The sequence below is a fragment of the Myotis nattereri genome (genome assembly GCF_964212035.1).
Source record: "Myotis nattereri genome assembly, chromosome: 4".
Classification (NCBI taxonomy): domain Eukaryota; kingdom Metazoa; phylum Chordata; class Mammalia; order Chiroptera; family Vespertilionidae; genus Myotis; species Myotis nattereri.
The window spans coordinates 92,222,358-92,241,490 of NC_138079.1; the positions used below are offsets into that span (position 1 = coordinate 92,222,358).

General features: G+C 43.1%; 1 protein-coding gene across 2 annotated transcripts in view; it reads right to left on the reverse strand.

Annotated features, from left to right (window-relative positions):
- SHISA9 (shisa family member 9) overlaps positions 1-19,133 on the reverse strand; it is a 282,387-nt gene that overhangs the window by 38,307 nt on the left and 224,947 nt on the right. The gene's annotated exons all lie outside the window — the stretch shown is intronic.

The following is a 19,133-nucleotide window of genomic DNA, read 5'->3' on the forward strand; positions in this document are numbered from 1 at the left end:
CAAGAGTCTCAATTTGTTAGAATAAACCCTAAAGTAGCCATTAGCCTGTGGAAAAATACTATTTTTCTTCTGCAAATGCTCTCCTACATCTTTCCAAGGTAAGTCTGAATCATATTACCAGTGTCAGCCTACCATCATGCCCTCCAAGGACCTTCCTAACCCCATCACATCCTAAATACAGTTTCTGTATTAGTTTGCTGGGGCTGCCATAACTAAGTGTCTCAGACTCGGGGGCTTAACAACAGAAGTTCATTTTCTCACAGTCCTGAAGGCTGGAAGACCAAGATCAAGGTGTCGGTAGAGTTGGCTCCTTGTGAGAACGGTGAGGGAGAAGCTGTGCCAGGACTCTCGCCTAGCTTTTGGTAGTTTGCTGGCAGTCTTTGGAGTCCGTTGGCTTATAGATGCACCACCCCAATTTCTGACCCTTCATCTTCACGTTGTGTTCTTCCTGTGTGCACATCTATGTCCAAATTCCCCTTTTTAATAAGGACACTAGTCATATTAGATTAGAGGGCCACCCTACTCCAGTATGACCTCATCTTACTTAATTACAGTAGTTCCCCCTTATTTGCAGGGATACATTCCAAGACCCCCAGTGGTTGCCTGAGACCGTGGATAGCCCCGAACCTTATATATATATTATGCTTTTTCCTACACATGCATACCTATAATAAAGTTTAATTTACAAATTAAGTACAGTAAGAGATCAACAATAATAATAAAAGAGAACATTTATAACAATATACTGTAATAAAAGTTGTGTGAATGTGGTCTGTCTCTCTATCGCTCTCTTAAAGTATCTAATTGGACTGTATTCACCTTTGCACGTAAAGGAAGCACTTCCTGGCTTCTCTTTGGCGTATCTGAATTGCCAGCATCACTACTCTTACCCTTTGTGACCGTTATTAAGTAACATAAAGGTGACGTGAACACAAGCACAGCATATCTAACAGATGTGATAACCAAGATGGCTGTTCAGTGACTGAAGGTTGGGGAGCAGTGTATGCAGTGTAAATACATGGTTCACATCACCAACAAGACAGCAGGAGAGCCCTGACCGGTTTGGCTCAGTGGATAGAGCGTCCACCTGCGGACTGAAGGGTCCCAGGTTCGATTCTGGTCAGGGGCATGTACCTTGGTTGCGGGCACATCCCCAGAAGAGGGTGTGCAGGAGGCAGCTGATCGATGTTTCTCTCTCATCGATGTTTCTGGCTGTCTATCCCTCTCCCTTCCTCTCTGTAAAAAATCAATAAAATATATTAAAAAAAAAAAAAGACAGCAGGAGATTTCATCACTCTACACAGAACAGTTGCAATTTAAAACTTATGGACTGTTTATCTCTGGAATCTCCCCGCCCCCCCCCCCCACATACACACACATATTTTCACACTGCAGTTGGCCATGGGTAACTGAGACCCCAGGAAGCAAAAACACAGATAAGGGGGCCTACTCTATTCCTGCAACGACTTCTTCCCAAACAAGGTCCATTCTGAGGTCTTGGGTGCTAGGATTTCAACATATCAATTTGGGGGGATACAATTCAACATGTAACACTCCTTAACTCCCTCTTCATCCATAAGAATACTGTTATTTGTTTTCAATGACTGTTGTCCCAGACCTCTGAATTTAGGGAATTTATCTTCCCCATCCCTCCATTCCAGGGCCTAGCCTAGCTGCTTGCATGGAACTGAATTCAAATACAGGAAAAGATAAGGAAAAAGGAACATTTTTCAGGCACCCGCTGTGACAGGCAGTCACATAGAAAAATGCAATGCATGTGCTGGCTTAGCAACAGCCATTTTAGTTGCTTTGAAATTTGTTTTTATCTTTTTCGACTGGATATGCGATGGATAAGTGTTCTGTTTATGGACCATTTGATGCCTGGGACAGCAAATAATAACAACAAAAAAGCAAAGCAATATAACAAATGAGAAAACTGGGCTCCTCCTGGCACTTGGGATGCTACACTGCTCATGTGTGTACCCTCCAAGTGAGAACGTGGCACATGTGCCCATGGGTAGAAGATGAAATATGCCTCCATCAAATCTCAGGTAAAGATGATTCTATAGAGGAGTTGGAGGAGCGTACAGACAGTCCCCCATCAGGGGCTGTGCAGTGTGCACCAAAAAGGCCTTCAGCTCATGCTTCGGTTGAAGATTCACAATGCACGGAGGCATCCTACTCTGATTTCTCTATCACCCCATCAGCCTCAAAAATTTTGTCTATTAAATTACTCACGTAATTGAGCTGCAAATCTCTCCCACTTAGCTTGGAAATTCCATTTTTAAGGGCCTGTCACAAAGCGTATAAGTGAACGATTATGAGATTCACAGTCATGGACACCCCTCTTCCATATCTCCTCAAGTTTTGCCAGTAGCTTTCTCTGTCACTCAAAATGCCAATCCCTCTTCTTGAGAACGATTTGAGAGGAGAGCAAGGTTATTGAAATAGAACAGATCATTGAGAGACAGAAGACTTGGGTTCAAATCTATCAGCTATAAGGCCTTAGGCAAATTAATGGACCTTTGGCACCTCCCTTCATTGCATATAAAAGGGGGAAAATGGAAAACTAAGTTTCACCAAATGCAGTACAAAAGTGAACAAAAGAATTTAAAACAGGATTTTGAAGAGATATTCACATACTCGTGTATGTCCAAGATGTAGAAGCAACCCTGTTGCTTCTGCAGTGTCTGTTGATGGGATGAATGATATACAAACTGTGGTATATTCATACATTGGAATGTTATTCAGCTTCAAAAATAAAGTCTGATGGGTACCACAACTTGAACCCTGAGGACATATGCTAAGTGAAATAAGCCAGTTACAAAAAACTCATACTGTGTGATTCCATTTATATGAGGTACCTCGAGTAGTCAAATTCATAGAGACATAGAGTAGAATGAGAGTTGTCATGGGGCTGGGGAGAGAAAGAATAGGGAGTTAGTGTTTAATGGGTAGAGAGTTTCAGTTTTGCAAGATGAAAAAGTTCCAGAAATTGGTTTTGCAACAAAGTGAAAATACTTAATGCTACTGAGCTGTACATTTAGATGGTGGTTTTATGCTATGTATTCTTTACCACAATTTGAAAACCCCACACATATCAAGTGCTTTACCCACATGCCCTTCACTATACCCAAATCCACTCTATAAATTAGGCACTATTGTGCTCATTTTGCAGATGAATAAACTGAGGCAAAGGAAAGCTTTGAACTACTTATTCAAGATCACAAGGAGCAGAGACAAAGTCCAAAGCCAGTGCTTTTGTCTCCATACTATCTGACTATTTAGTTTGGGACAGAAAAGGATAAAACAAGACATGTCCTAAAAACACTGGCCTTATTGGTTGACACACATAAGTGTCTATAACGTTAAATCCTCTTTCCCATAATATTACCATTTTTTAAAATGTCTTATTTATTGATTTACGAGGGAGAGAGAGAGAGAGAGAGAGAGAGAGAGAGAGAGAGAGAGAGAGAAAAGAGAAGAGAAGAGAAGAGAAGAGAAGAGAAGAGAAGAGAAGAGAAGAGAAGAGAAGAGAGAAAGATTGACCTGTTGCTCCACTTAAGCATTGATTGATTGATTCTTATACATGCCCTGACTGGGGATCAAACCCACAACTTTGGTGTATCGTGATAATGCTCTAACCAACTGAGCTATCTGGCCAGGGCAACATTACCACTTAAAAAAATATATCCTAGCCCAATAAAAACAACCTAATCATTTATTTCTCTAGGAACTCCCAGACTGTTGAGTAAACCAAATCCCTTCTAATTACAGGTTGAGCACATTTATTCATTGAATAACCTACTTACCAAATAATCACCATGTCCAATCCTAGGCCGGGCGTCTTTCTGGGGACCAGGAAAAGAGAAAAGAATAAAACCCACCCTTACCTTACAGTCCAATGTGGGTAGCAGGCAGGGAGACAACTTCCCCGTAACATATGTGATATTAAAAATAGGTACATCCCTAGCTGGTTTGGCTCAGTGGATACAGCGTCGGCCTACAGACTGAAGGGTCCCAGGTTCGATTCCGGTCAAGGGCACATGCCCGGGTTGCGGGCTCGATCCCCAGTGGGGGGCATGCAGGAGGCAGCCAATCAATGATTCTCTCTCATCATTGATATTTCTATCTCTATCTCCCTCTTCCTTCCTCTCTGAAATCAATAAAAATATATTTTTTAAAAAGTAGGTACAGAGATCAAAGGCAACCTCTGTTTCAAGACAGGGCATACCTTAGAGTCATCCCTCCTATACTGAATTTTTTAAAAATATTATCAAAATATTTTGTAAAATGCAAAATGAAGCCACAAGGAAATATCATGGCATATATATAAGAATAGCAAAAACAAAAACAAAAAATACTGACAATGTTAAGTCCTGGTGAGGATGCGGAGCAACTAAAACTCTCACGCCGCTGGAGGGATGGAAATGGCACAACCCCTTTGGAAAAACTATTTAGCAGTTTCTTAAAAAGTTAAACACATATTTATAATAGGACCAAACAATCCCACTCCTAGGTATTTAACCAAGAGAAATGAAAACTTATACTCACACAAAAACCTGCATGTATGTAAAGTGGATTCATTCATAGTCACCAAAAAACGGAGAACAAACGAAATGTCCTTCAGTTGCCGACTGACAAACAATCTGCGAACATCCATACAAGGGAATACCTCTCAGGAATAAAAAGGAACCGCCTATTAATACCCTCATTATGCGGAATGAAGGGAGGCAGACGCACAGTGCTAGAGCCTATGTGATTCCATTTATGGGACATTCTAGAAAAGGCAAAACTGGAGAGACAGAAAACAGGTCTGTGGCTGCTAGGGGTTTGCAGGAGGGGTTGACTACAAAGGGGCAGTCTTTGTAGAGAGTTTGGGGGTGAACAGGGGGGATGAAACCACATGTGTCATTTGTGGTGGTGATTACATGACTCCATGCACTTGTCCAAACTCATACAACCGTTCACCAAGAAGAATGAATTTTACTGAATATAAATGTAAAGTAAATGTTTAGAAGTTTTCAAAATATGAAAAGACAGGGCCCGGCTAAGAAACAATGCGTACTGCTGGCAGACCAGAAACTGAGGAATCTCTGAAACATGGGGTCCAAATGGGATGAGATTTTAAATGGAAACAGCCAGAGAGGAGAGCTGCAGAAGACAGATCCAAACATCCCAAGGTGGCGGGCCCTGGAAAACGGAAGGGGTGAGGGTGTTGCCAGGTTGTCAGTTTTGTGAGGCAGTGGAAGTAGCTGCTACATAAGTAGATCCCAGACCATCCTTCCTCTCCCCAAACTCTCCGCTTCTTCAAACTTCTGTGGCTTGAGACAGGGGTGGAGTCACAAACAACCCAACACAACAAATTTCTTTCAACAGAGCTGTGGGGAGTGAAAGTTAGATAGGAGGAAGACACCCTGAATATATCTATAGTTTTTTTTGTTATTGTTAGTCCTCACCGGAGGATATTTTTCCAATGATTTTTAGAGAGAGTGAAGGGAAGGGGAAAGACAGAGAGAGAGAACATCGATATGAAAGAGACACAGCAGTTGGTTGTCTCTTGTACTTGCTCCAACCAGGGCGGGGGATTGAGCCTGCAGCTGAGGTACATGCCTTTGAATCAAACCCAGGACCCTTCAGTCCGTGGGCCAACGTTCTATCCACTGAGCCAAACTGGCTAGGGCTATACTTCCTTGTGGGAGCCAAGAGGTAAAAGTGTAAAAAGTATTAAAAAGAGTCTTCATCCATTCAACAAACACTTCAGGGACACTGTCCATGTCTAGACCTACTCGCCCCTTGGAGCTCTAAGTCATAGGTTCCTGGCCAATCTAAGTTAAGGAACTATGTTAGCCAGAGTCCTTTGCCTAACAGGCTCTTAGGAAAGTTTTCTAACTGACCAGCAACTCCCTCATATAATAAAGGTCGATGTCCTGGGCCAACATCAACTCAAAGAAAGAAATCTAAACAAATATTTCAAGTCTTGTCCCACCCATTCCATCCTGCTCCCAACACAGTACTTTAACACACATCCTTCAGTCAGAAAGGAGTAGCAGAGGGAGGTGTGGGCTGTGACTGGTCCTCTTTGCAGCAAAAGGACTCTATTCCCACCCAATGGCCTTGCCTCGTTCTTTAATTTTCCAATTAGGCCACGACTTGTTGAATCTCAAAACTATTCATTCGCAGGAAGGAGAGAGCTTGCACTTTCTCCAGCCCCACCTTCCTTCCCATCACTGGGCTGAGGCCAGGAGGCATGCTTATTTAACAGAGCAGTTCCTTCAATCACTTGAGAAAAAAAGGAGAGGCATTGTGGGGTTGCTTGAGTGTGAATCCTGGCTCTGCCTTTGAGTGGCTGTATGACTCCAATTCTTTGTTTCCTCGGCTATAAAACAGTGATAATCATAGTACCTCTCGTGTAATGATGTGAGGATAAAAATAAGATAAAGGGTGTAAAGATGTTTATGCCTAGCACCTGGTCAACATTCAATAGATATTAAGGAATTGTGATTGTCATGGAAATAACCGGCCACCCAAAGCCTTAAATGTCAACAAGTGAGAGAGGAACAAAGTTTGCTTCAATTTTCAGGCCACCTTATATTCAGTATCAGGCCTTTCTAGAAAGGCTGATATTGTTACTGAATAGGGCAACAAAAATAACCAGCTGGCCTCTGAGGAACTGGACCTGGAATTAGACTAAGTGGGCTAATGTTCTACTGGAGACCACCTCATCTTCTTCTGCTCTCTGGGCAAATTGCTAGGTTCAAACATGGCTTCTCTCTAAGGCCTCATCGACCCATAGCTGGAGGCTGGCTCCTCTCTTCCATGTTCCCAGGTCTCTGGCACAGACAGAGGCATGGGGGTGGGAAGTTGTCTGTGTTGCTGGGGACAGGAGGGCTCCCCCAGAATCTCAGAGCTAATGACTCTGCCAAGTGGTTAAATGCTGAGGGCTGTAAATGAGGCTCATCTGTCAGCCGTGGGTGGCACCAGCCCCATCTGCTGTGTCAGGAGCCTGGAGAGTGACTATATTACAATGCGTGAGGCCCTAGATCCATGGCAGAAGCCTCCTCAGGAGACTGTAGAACTGTGTACCTTGAAGACTCTTCCATTCCCTTCAAAAATTTTACAGATGGGAAACAATTAAAAAAAGAAAACCACCAAGACCTAAAGAGGAAGTAAGCTTGTCCATGGTCACTCAGCAAATGTATGTCAGTACCAGGATCAGTTGAGAGGCAAGTCTCCAGAATTCTACATTACTCTTCTCTCCACACATACCTGACCCAACCTACATCTAACCATGGCTGGAGAAGATTCTCTGAGAACTTGAGAATAAAACTCCCAGTTCTCTTCTCTATGCACACATTGTCCTTCCAGGGGAAGCACCTCGTCCTCTCTATATATTCTTTGAATAGACCTGACTGTTCATTCATTTATTCAATCTTTCATTCATTCATTCATTCAATAGGAATTTTTGAGGTGTCTCTATGTGCAAAGTGTCATCCCAGGCATTGTGACTATATCAATGAAAATATAGACCAAGTTCCTGCCTCATAATTTAGTGGGCAGGATGGATATTAGGCAAAAAGAAAATCCCATGAATGGATATATACTTACAAATTATGTCCATTTTTTTATAGAAAAAATATTGGGCACTAGTTGTGCCTAATTTGTGTGTTCGGGGGTATTATGAAGAGCTGACTGCCACGCCCCCTCCATGCCTCTTTTTATGAAGTGACCCTTCCTCACTGGGCAGGTGGCCATAGGGCAGCCAGAGTCCCATGAAGAGTTTGCACAAGAGAAACAGACAAGAAAAGAGTCAAATTTCAGGGTTTTGATTTTCAAAACACAGCATTGATATGGATGGATGAGCATTTGCTAAGCTAGTTTTTGGTTTGGGGCCCAGAAGACATGAAGAATTCTGGGCTATAGGAGAGGGCAAAGTTAGATAAGAGAGCAACTGATTAGCTGTGGGTGTGTATTCTCTGAGACAGGGTTCTGTATGCTGCCCATGGTAGGAATGAAACGTAGATCTCCACGGCTCAGATCCCCAAGCACATCAGAGAGTTCGGCCCTGGATCAGAAAGAGTCCTAGCTGGTGGGCAGGGAGAAGAAAATTCAAAGAGAATCAGGCTTTCCCCATCAGCAAATGTGAAGGCTCCCTACCCTGGGTCCTCAAAGATCAAAGCGTGGCAAATGGCCTATAATTGGAATTCGGTGTCCTCCCAGCCTTGGAGTAACCACACAGATGAATAACACCAACTCAACATCATGGCTTAGCTATTGTCTCAACCAGAGATTAAAAACAGAAAGAAGAGGAGATGTGGGTGACTTGAGAGCTGCAGCCCTATAAGGCCATTATCTGTCTTGAGTTTCAGCCCACCCTACCACCCACTCCTCCATCTAAGGTTATAATATAACAATAAGCCTGCAATTATATTTTACTTGTTAAAAAAAATAGTGTTGAGTCAAAAGCCAGCTTACAGATGTAACTGGCACCACCAGTTATATAAGTGCAAGGGGCCCAAGCCTTGGGCTAAATTCAGAAGCCCCAGTGCGAGTCCATGCTCTTGGGTCTATCTGCCTGACTGACCTGGGCCAGGCCTCCCAGCAGCCTTGGCCCTGGCTGGAATAGAACAACCAGACCCAAGAGGTTGAGGTCTGGACTCTGAAAGGAGATTCTGGAACTTGGACAAACCCTGGGGTCAGGACAAAGAGGCACAGCAGCAGGAATGGCATGGACCCTATGCTGAGGGGCTGAAAAAGAGAACGAGCACCTTTTCAGGTGCAAGGATGGATGCCTCCTGTCAGCCAAGAACTAGACCAGAAGATGTATCCATCAGGAGAAGCCACTGTGAACACATAATCAAGGCCAGCTGTAAGCCTCCTCTGAGTCTAGATGCGATCTTGGGGATAAAGAGGAAGGTCAAATGGATTGAGTAAGGAAATCTTAATTGACTGATGTGTTTAACATTAGGAATAATAAGAACCTAAAATAGAGATTAAGCTAAATTATAAATATATGTATATATGTGTAAATATATATGTATATATGCGTCTACTTATATACATATGTATATATTAAAATAGGTATATATTTATTTATATTTATATCTTAGCTTAATCTTTGTTTAATATAATCTTTATTCATTATATTATATATAATAGATTCATATATAATTTATTTACAAAATAAATATATTTTTATATTTACATATGATTTCTATATTTTACATATATATATATATATATATATATATATATATATATATATATATACATTTCAGAGAAAGGGAGAGTATACCTTGGTTTGAATCCTAGTTTTGTCACCCGATAGCTTCAACTAGTTGTTCTCTGTTACTTGGTTCTCCTATATGTGACATTCTAAATCACAGTGACTCTCACCCCACCCATCCCTGGAAGCATATGGGTGGGTGGAAGAGGCCATTTTTTTATTGCAAACATGTTAAAGGAGAGAGGAGAGGCTATGGGCACTGTGAATCGAGGTTGCTGAATGTGTGACGTCCCACAGAGGGATTCATCACACCCAGTATGTGGACAGTGGCCCTGCTGAGAAACGCTGGAAGTAATCCCCGGCCCCTTTAAGACTAGCTGGAGAATGACTTTTAACCAGCCCTGCCTCCCTATGGGTCACATCTAACCCTCACCTTCTGCCCGAGTACATGCTCACCTCAGCTCCCAAACCTGGGCATGTCCACCCAAATCACAGAACTTTGCAGCCTCCAAAGAACTCTTCTCATCCAGCCTCTCATTCACTGCTTACAACATCTCCGGGATATAGGATGGGTCATCTCCCCCTTTAAAAGGGGAGAAGTGAAGCCCCAGAGCAAACACCCCACAGACAGATCTGGGACTGGCGCTCATACTATTTTACTCCACGTTCAACTCTCCTTTGAGTTTGATTGGGATGCAGCCATAGATCCCTCATGTCCTGATCTTGGTCTGTTACACAGGGTCAGGAAGTAACAGCTTGGAGCACAGTGCCTTTTCCCCACACGGGGAGTCCTCCTTGCCCATCTCAGAGCTGCCTCCATCTTCTTGGCCCCTGTGGACCTCTCATGCTCCCACAGGCTTCCCTGGCTCCATGACCGGGAGGCAGAACCTACAGCATCATCTTCACCTGAAACCAGCTTCTTCCTTCTATGCCTCCCTTTTCTGAGAGGAGGGCAACCGCTTACCCACTATCCAAGTCCCAGCCTCGGGCCTTTTCCTGGCACCATCTCACCCAAGCCCCAATGACAGACCAAACCCTATTCGTCTTTTTCGTTAACACTCCTCAAATATCATGTCCCCAGTTCCAGTTCACATTTCCTGTCCTGATTCAGGCCATCACCCGTTCTCCTGGGACCACCGCTCAGGAAAGAGGAAAGGCGCTCAGGGGCTCACAACTCTTCAACCCACAGGAGATGCCCAAGCCCGTCCCAAGGATGGAGGGAAGCTTCCCTGGGCAGACTGCAGGGCCAGACTTTCGGGGGCAGGAGGCAGAGAAATGTCTGTGTTCTCAGAACCCAGCATGAGGCTGGGCCCAGGGAAAAGTCATTTGTTACTGGGTAAACAAACAGGAGGCTGGCAGTTGTCATAGGAGAAAGCCCCACAATACAAAAACAAAAATAAGCAGAAATTGATTTTGTATTTTACAAATGGATGCAAACCAGAGGCATAGAATAATAAACACGGAATTAGAAAGGTCTTTGGAAATCATCTAGTCCAATCTCTCATTTTGTGGTGGAGGGGAGAGGTGGGAAACTGAGACCCAGGGAGGGGATAGCACATGTTTAAGGCCACACCATGAGCCACAACTCTCACTTTGCAGTCAGTGTGATGTTTCCCAGAATATCTTTTTCTCCCATTTCTTTTTCTAGTTAATATCTTCTCGCCCTTCAAGACTGAATACAGACATCACCTCCTCCAGGAAGCCTTCCCAGAACTCCCAAGCTGGGTTAGGTGCTCTAGTCCCTTTGCTCCAACAGCCTTCGGGCCTCCTCTGGCCTAGAATTTACTTATCAGACTCTGTTGTAATTGCTGGTTTTTGTTTGTTTGTTTTGTTTATCTTTTCCACTAGAGCACAGTTTCTTAATTTTTGCACAATTGGCATCTTGGGCCAAGTCATTCTTTGTCGTGGGGGCTGCCCTGAGCATTGTGGAATGTTTCCTAGCATCCTAGGTCTGTATCCACTAGATGCCAGTCGCACAGCCCTCCCCCATAAAGTTGTGGCAACAAAGATGTCTCCAGGCATTGCCAAATGTCCCTGGGGTGACAGGGAGGGTGGGAGAGCAAAATTGCCCCCAGTTGATAACTGCTAATCTAGACTGAGATCTCTGAGGCCAGAAAGAGTGTCTTCTTGTCCTGTATACTATATTATGCAGCACAGGGCCTCTGACACGATCAACAAACTGAGTCTACACTTATGAATAATGTGTGTATGTGTGTGTGTGGGGGGGGGTGAGTGTGTGTATGCACACACACGCTGCCCATGCCATTCCCACATGGTTTTCAAAATAATTTGTCAAAGGATACAAGACTGTTTTTTCTTCTGGGATGCATTCCACATTTCTGTGTGTTTATGTTGCATTGTTAAAGCAAAGGGAACAGAAAATGTTGGCACTAGCTAGTCAGAATTAACAACCCTTTGTTTCTGGATTGGTGTGTGTGCGTGTGTGTTTGTGTGTGTGTGTGTGTGTGTGTGTGTTCATCTCTTTTGACTGATAACAGTTCCCTTTTAAACAATTTCACTTGGAAAAGAAAATAAATGTTCAGTGAAACAAGAAAACCCTTCCCATAACAGAGACATTATCAGGTCATTAAAACATCGTTACATATTGAGCTCCTAATGCATTGATCTTTACTTGGGAGCACATGACAATCACAAGGAGGAATTTTTATGCCAGATGAACAGATTGGAAAGTAAGATATTATGAAATGTGCTCTTAACTGGAAGATAAGTAATTAGGTGACAAGCAAAATACATTATTTGGTGTTTCAAAATATTTCCACTTCATCACTAGTTAATTAAAATTCTGTGTCTTCTCTCATAGCCCACCAGGAATTTATAGCAAGATTATTTACCCAAATAAAACAAAAAAAAAATCATCAAGATAAGTGAATTGTGATTAAGTCATATGATTGTCTTTAACACTTTTCGAAGAGCCTAGGAGACCGGCAAAAATAGTCACTGGAAGGCTGAATGATTGCTGTTGGTGATGAATGATGTTTCATTATTATTTCCCACAAAAAGGAACTGAGGGGCCATGGATGATGCCACAAGAGGGAAGAACAGTCCACACGTAATCAAGGAGACTGTGCATCTTTGAAGTGGCCCTGCATGTTGATTTGATGCCGTGACTAATTACTGGACTCAAATTACCCAGGGGAAGAGCAATCAGGGAGTTACTTGGTTTTGGGCAACCTTGTATTCCTAATGCCACCTGTTTGTTTACATAAGGGCTGTTTAAGTACTTGGTGCCATAAAGATGCCCAGGAGTTATAATTAGGGAGCTGTCCAATCTCCTGGCCATCTCTGCAGAACCAAGTTCACACTCACAGATTGATCAATTTGAAAAGCAAATGATTTAATAAGAGCAATAAGCAAGGCAGAGTCCCTGGTTTTGTTGTTTTGTTTTTTAAATTAGCTTTGAGTCCCAAAAGTTAAAAGAAGCAAAATACATTCTTTGGCTAGCTGTTTCATTTTGTTTTTTTCCTCACCAGGAATATTAAGTTGATAAAGGCAGAAGAAGTGAGGTAAGGAGGGAAAGAGGAGGAAAGGAGAGAGGAAGAGGAAGAGAGAGAGAGAGGGGGGGAGAGAAAGGAAAGAAAAAAGGAAGAAGGAAAGGAAGAGAAAGAGGGAAGGAAGGAAATTTTCTTACGTATATACAGCATACCAAACACTAAGAGTAGCGTTTGAACTTGGATTATCCTATATAATAAAAGGCTAATATGCAATTGCCCCCTTGACCTGGAATTCGACTGGGATTTCAACTGGGAATTCGACCAGGGGGTGGGGCTGGTCAATCACCCGAGGCCCCTCCCCCTGGCTGGCCTGGCCCAATCGGCCTCAATCAGAATGGGCCAGCCGGCCCCCATTCATGCACCTGGCCTCTAGTTTCATATAATAACTAAACTAAAAGAGATGTAAATCTTATTATTAGTATAATTTAATACATGTGAAGAGGATTAGATAGAGAAAGCAATTCACTCAGCATCACATAGTTAATGTTGCATATTTATGGTATGTATGTGTGTCTATGTTTACTCATATTTGTAAAATGACCATGTCACCTCTTAAAATGCTCCAATGGTTTTCCATTCTCTGAGGATAAGATGATAGTCCTTAACCTGCACACAGCCCCTGCCCACTCTCCAGCCTCAGGCCACTCTCCCTCACTCACACTTTTAGCCACCTGGCCTCCTTTCAGTTTCCCAAATGTCCTGTGTCTTTCTCTCCTAGGGCAGGACCTTTGCAACTGTTTTCCTTTGCCCAAAACACCCCCATTCATCCATTCAGCCCTACCTAGTTAACCCCTCCCTTCCCACAGGTCAGCTTTAAGGGGAGCCTGTCCTGACCCTCCCTGACATCAGCGGCCTCAGCACATCATACCTCCCATGTGCATTACATCTATCCCACTTGCAATGTCACACCAGTCTCTGTGACTTATTGATTAATGTGCAGCCCCTCCATGTGCAGCATCTAAGTTCAGGGACTATTCCAATCACCACTGTATCCTCTGCATCTAGCCCAGCATATGGCACCCAGTGTGGCTCAATAGATATTTACCATAGGGATGAATACATGAACAAATCAACATGTATTTTAAATGTCTATATTTTTAAGTACATGTGTAAAAATTCAGAATTAAATCATGATGCCAGCAGGAGACAGTGCAACCCAGGAAAGCCCCAAGAAAAGACAGTGACTCAGGGTTGGAACATGGAGCATCAGTTTCCACCCAGAGGGATCATCCCTCATCATTAGTCTTGGGGGAGGCTAGAGACTGTGCTACAAGACTGCATTATTCTCTGACTTCTGGCCCAGGCTTCTCGTAATTGTTTTAGAAACCCAAAGCCAGGAATCTGACAAAATGTTTTGTTTTTGTCTCTCCGTTAAAAATGATAGATAGGGTGCTTGTTGTGTCTCATAAATTCTTCAGCCAGAGTTGCGTTTTTCCATCCACATTTCACATTAAGGATTCCTTGTGAACATAAGTTTAAGAGAAACTTAATGAGATTATGATACTTTTAAAGCTCTATCTCTCTAATTAATACCCCAGAGGGGTAATTTTTTCTAACATAATGGCCTTTCAGTGTTAAAGGGGCTTAATATTATGGTAAAATATGTTAACTTTCTCGGCACTCTGACCCAACTGATAAAATGAAAAGAGAGCGCATTTGTCTTCCCAGAGCTCTGCCACTGCAAATGGTGTTGTTCTCGGTATTTTCATAATGAACTAATCAACTCCGTATTCACTAATTGCATCTACATAGAAAACTGATTACCCTGGAAGAGGGCTGGACTGCAATTGACCTTCCAACCAGACTTGGGAGGGGTGCGGATCATGTGGCAACTTAAGACAGAGGAAATGGCCCAAACCAGGGCAGGGTACTTCTCTTCTCTGAGGTGTGAGTTCTCCCATGGAGTCGCCATTGCAAGGAGTTGGAAACCCAAAAGCTGGAAGCCACTTCCTTGTTGCTAGGTAGGGATCATGTCTCAGGGGATGTCACTATCCTTATGGAGAAGATAAAAACAACTATAATGATGACAATCACTCATTGAGCCCAGTGTTCATGTCAGACAGAATGCATGTATAATCTCCAATTCTCACGTCAACTCTACGAGGCAGATATGGATGCCACTGTTGCTGAAAAAGAAACAGACAGGTGAAGTGACTCACCCAAAGCCACACAGCTGGTCAATGGCAGAAGTGGATGTACATCATGCCCCTCTAACTTCACATCCTGGGCTCTTAGCCTCTCAAGGGATGATGAAAAAATAGGAAACCAGGTGCTGATGAGATGCAGAGCAAACCCAAGATCTCTAGCTACTCCTAAGCTCTCACTGCTTCCTGGACAGCTTTCTCCATGGCAGCAGTTCACCGCCCCTTCAAAGGACCCCTCCTCTCTTTTATGGTATGGTACAGAGAAACGATGCTGTACAGTTCACCACAGCTGGGCACACAGGAAAACTACATTTCCCAGTCTCCTTTGCTGGTAGACTGAGACATGTGATCAAATGTTGGCCAATAGAAGTTGCCAGAAGTGACTTAAGCCATTTCCAGGCCACTACTGTGGCCATATTGGAGGTCCTATGCTTGGATGGCATTGCTACAAGATGAAGGTGGGCTAGCCAATATGCAGCAGAGTTTATGTAAATAAGAAATAGAGGTTTATTGTATTAAGCTATGGAGTTTAAAGGTTTATTTATCTCTGGTCCACAGCCTAGCCTCACCTAACTAGAAGATCCTCTCACAGAATAATCATTTGTCTTTATTCTGCATTCAATCAACAGACATTATTAAGCATCTCCTGTGTGCAAGGTACCAGAGATACAATGGTAATCAAGGCAGACATAGTCCTGGATCTCTGTGATGCTTAATTTTATGTGTCAACTTGATGGGGCACTAGATGCCCAGATATTTGGTCAAACATTATTGGTGTGTCTGTGAGGGTGTTTCTGGGTGATATTAACATTTGAATTCATTGACTACATAAAGCAGATCGCCCTCCCCAATGTGGGTGGACCTCATCCAATCAAAAGAAAACCTGAATAGAACAAAAGGCTGAGTAAGAGGGAACTTCGCCTACCAGACTACTTGAGCTGGGACATTGGAATTTTCCTATCTTTGGACTCAAGTTGAAAAATCAGCTCTTCTTGGGCTTCGAGAGTGCTGGCTTTTGAACGGCAACTTCTACCAGATATACATAGAGATAGGTATAGATATCGATGTCGATGTTGCTGTACATGTAGAAGTAGATGCATCTCCTATTGGTTCTGGTTCTCTGACTAATACAAAGAGTCTGGTAGAGGTAAAGAGATAAGTCGACAAATGAACACACAAATTAAATAATTACAACTTATGGTACTCTCCATTGAAGGAAACCAACACTTTGCCTGGATTGAGTCTTATAGGTAGTCAGGAAAAGGCTCTCTGGGGAGATGACATTGTTTTGAAATGTAGGCTTTATTATTTTCCAGGTATGGCAAAGCCAACAGATCAGGAGATCAAGAAACAAACAATTACCATTGAAAAAATAACTTGTATTCTCCTCACAGATCCTGAGAGGAAGGCCATGCCACCCCATGGGGGCCACAAGGTGAAGTGCCAGGGTCAGTCAGGAAGCAGAGGGAGAAGCAAGGGGGAACATGTGCGGGGCCTTTACTGTGGGTTCTGCAGGAAGGACTGGAAGAGGTGGGGTAGGCGGGCTGAGGTTACTCTGGATAATTTTGACGAGATCTGTGGCACAGGAGCTATTCCTAGTTGTCTAGTACCTGGACCTGGGTGACTAAGGGAGAGGAGTAGTCCCTGGGGTGGCGGTATGGCTCCGGATTTGTTGGCTTGCATATGAAAGGTATGCTTGAGGCAAGTCCTTTACCATCTCCAGGAAGAGGCTTACCCTGGGATGGGCAGTCCCACCAGGGTCCAGCAAGGCCTCAAGATGTCAAAGCAATCAAATACAGAAACTAGAAAACATGGTTATTACACAGAAATGGGAGGTGGCCTGACTAAGAAGCCATCAGCCATTGGAAGAGCAAGAATATATACTTAAAGCAAATAAAACAACATAGAAAATCTAGGGGAAGAGGCCAGAAATGAAGGGAGTGGGCAATTGTGTCAGCTGCTTCTAAGAAGTGCAGCAAAAGGAGAATGCACAAGTATTGTCCTAATGAAAAAAAAATCTTAATAGACTATTCTACCCATTGCCTCCTCCAAGTCCCTACTTCTTTCCTCAGGGTCTGGCTTCTTTGCTCAGAAACACCTCAAGAAGATCACCATTGGCTTCCCCCTCATCACACCCAATGACCTTTCCTTTGCCCTCATTTTTGATAGCTTCTCTGCAACAGTTGGGGGAGTACTAGGGACACAGCAGTAGACAAAAGATACAAAAGTACCTGCCTGCATGGTGGTGACATTCTAGTGGGGGAGAAAGGCAACACAACATACACAGGTATAATGTCAGACAATAATGAAGCTATGGAGAAAAGTAAAGTGGGAACAGAGAGAGTATGGAGGGAGAAGGGAGAGAGATTTCACTGGGAAAGGCCTCTCCCGCCTTGCCTTGCTAGTCGTGCTAAGAAGTGTCCACTTGATTTTAAAGCGAAGGGGATGTTCTAAGATGGGTAGGCATGGGAGTGCCATGACCAGATGGCTGAGAAGTGAGGAGGGCTGGAATGTGAAGGACAAATTGGCCAGTATTGCATAAAGAGGGGGCAGGAGGGTGCCCCAGACAGAAGGAGCAATACGCGCAGAAGCATGAAAGAACAGCAAATAGTCTGACACAGTTGCAGCTGCGAGACAGGGACTTGCCACAATCATGGGCAAGTCCCTTCCCTTCCCAGGATCATCACATCTATTAAATGGGAGATAATAAAACTGACATTTTCAGGATCAAAGAGAGCATATATAAAAGCCCAAGCATGGTTTCCCTGTGCAAACCCTGGGCATTAACAAATGACAGCTATTATTATGAGAATGGCTTCCCATTGAGAATTCCCTGGCTGGAGAACCACTCCAGACTGAGGGCTGATAATACCTGCCATTTCCTTTAAAGGTTGTAGGAGTCCACCTTGTGGAGTCAGTGCTGCTTCTTGGGCCCCACTGAAAAGCTCCCCCCTGTTTTTATAAAGATCTGTTGACATGATTTATGGGGCACTGTGTCCATTAACATTTTTAAGTGCTCCATAAATCCGCCAACCACCTTAGTAAATTAATCTTAATAAATTCACAGTAGAAAGAATTTCACTTACCGATCAGCATGTGAGAGCGAGTCCACTCTCCTGCCTGCTGTGGGAAGGGCAGGTGTGAGGAGTTGTAAACCTTAAGACAAGAGGAAAGACACTGGAAAGTGCCTTTTCCACTCACAGGAGGAGGAACCTGAACCCATCTCAACCTCAGTTTCGAGATCCATCCAATGGGATTAGCAGGGGTAGGGAATGTCTGGCTCGAAGGCCATATAAGGCCCCCAAAATCATTTGATCTGGCCCTGCCAAGGCATTAGAGGTGAGTTAACTAAATGTTTGACCAATTATAGCAGGCTAATTTTTAAAAAATACATTTTTACTGATTCCAGAGAGAGGAAGGGAGAGGGGAAGAGAGCTAGAAACATCAATGATGAGAGAGAATCATTGACCGGCTGCCTCCTGCACACCCCCCTCTGGGGATCGAGCCACAATCTGGGCATGTACCATGAGCAGGAATGGAACCGTGACAGATGCTCAACCCCTGAGTCATGCCAGCTGGGCTAGCAGGCTGATTTTTAAGTTGATAATTTGTATGACCCACGAATGATATTATAAATGGCCCTTGACAGAAAAAATGTTCCCCACCCCTGGAATAGAGAATGCAAAATAAGTTTTCCTAAGCTTGTGACATGTTCATGGTTTTTGCCAAATTTGCCCACTTCCTATTTATTAAATAACAAATTAATTAAATACTGTTTGTTAAAATAACTCTTTTTAAATGCAAGTCTAATAGCACTACCTTTGCTTAATTCCAAGCAGTAACACCTATAAAATTGCAGATTTGATGTGCCAGTTATATTTTTTCAGTAGATTGTAATCAAAATTATAATAAATGCATTGATGGACTCCCTAAAGTTTTCTTATGTGCAACCAAGTACGTAGATCCTACAGTGAGCTGATGCATGAGAAAGGTGAGCACTCCAGGCGGTAAGGTCTGACTGCCTGAATTCTCCTCCTGCTTCTGCTCCTTTCTGGGTGATTTGAGGCAAGTCACTTTACCTCTCTCAAAAATATATGAAATTAATACATTCTGGCCAAGTGGCAATAACTCTGTAAGTCCAAAGTTAGTTTACCATTTTAAAATTATTCCATGTAATTTATAAAGTTGACCATCTAAAAAAGAAAATCCATATGATCATTTCAATGGATCCAAAATAATCATTTAATAAAA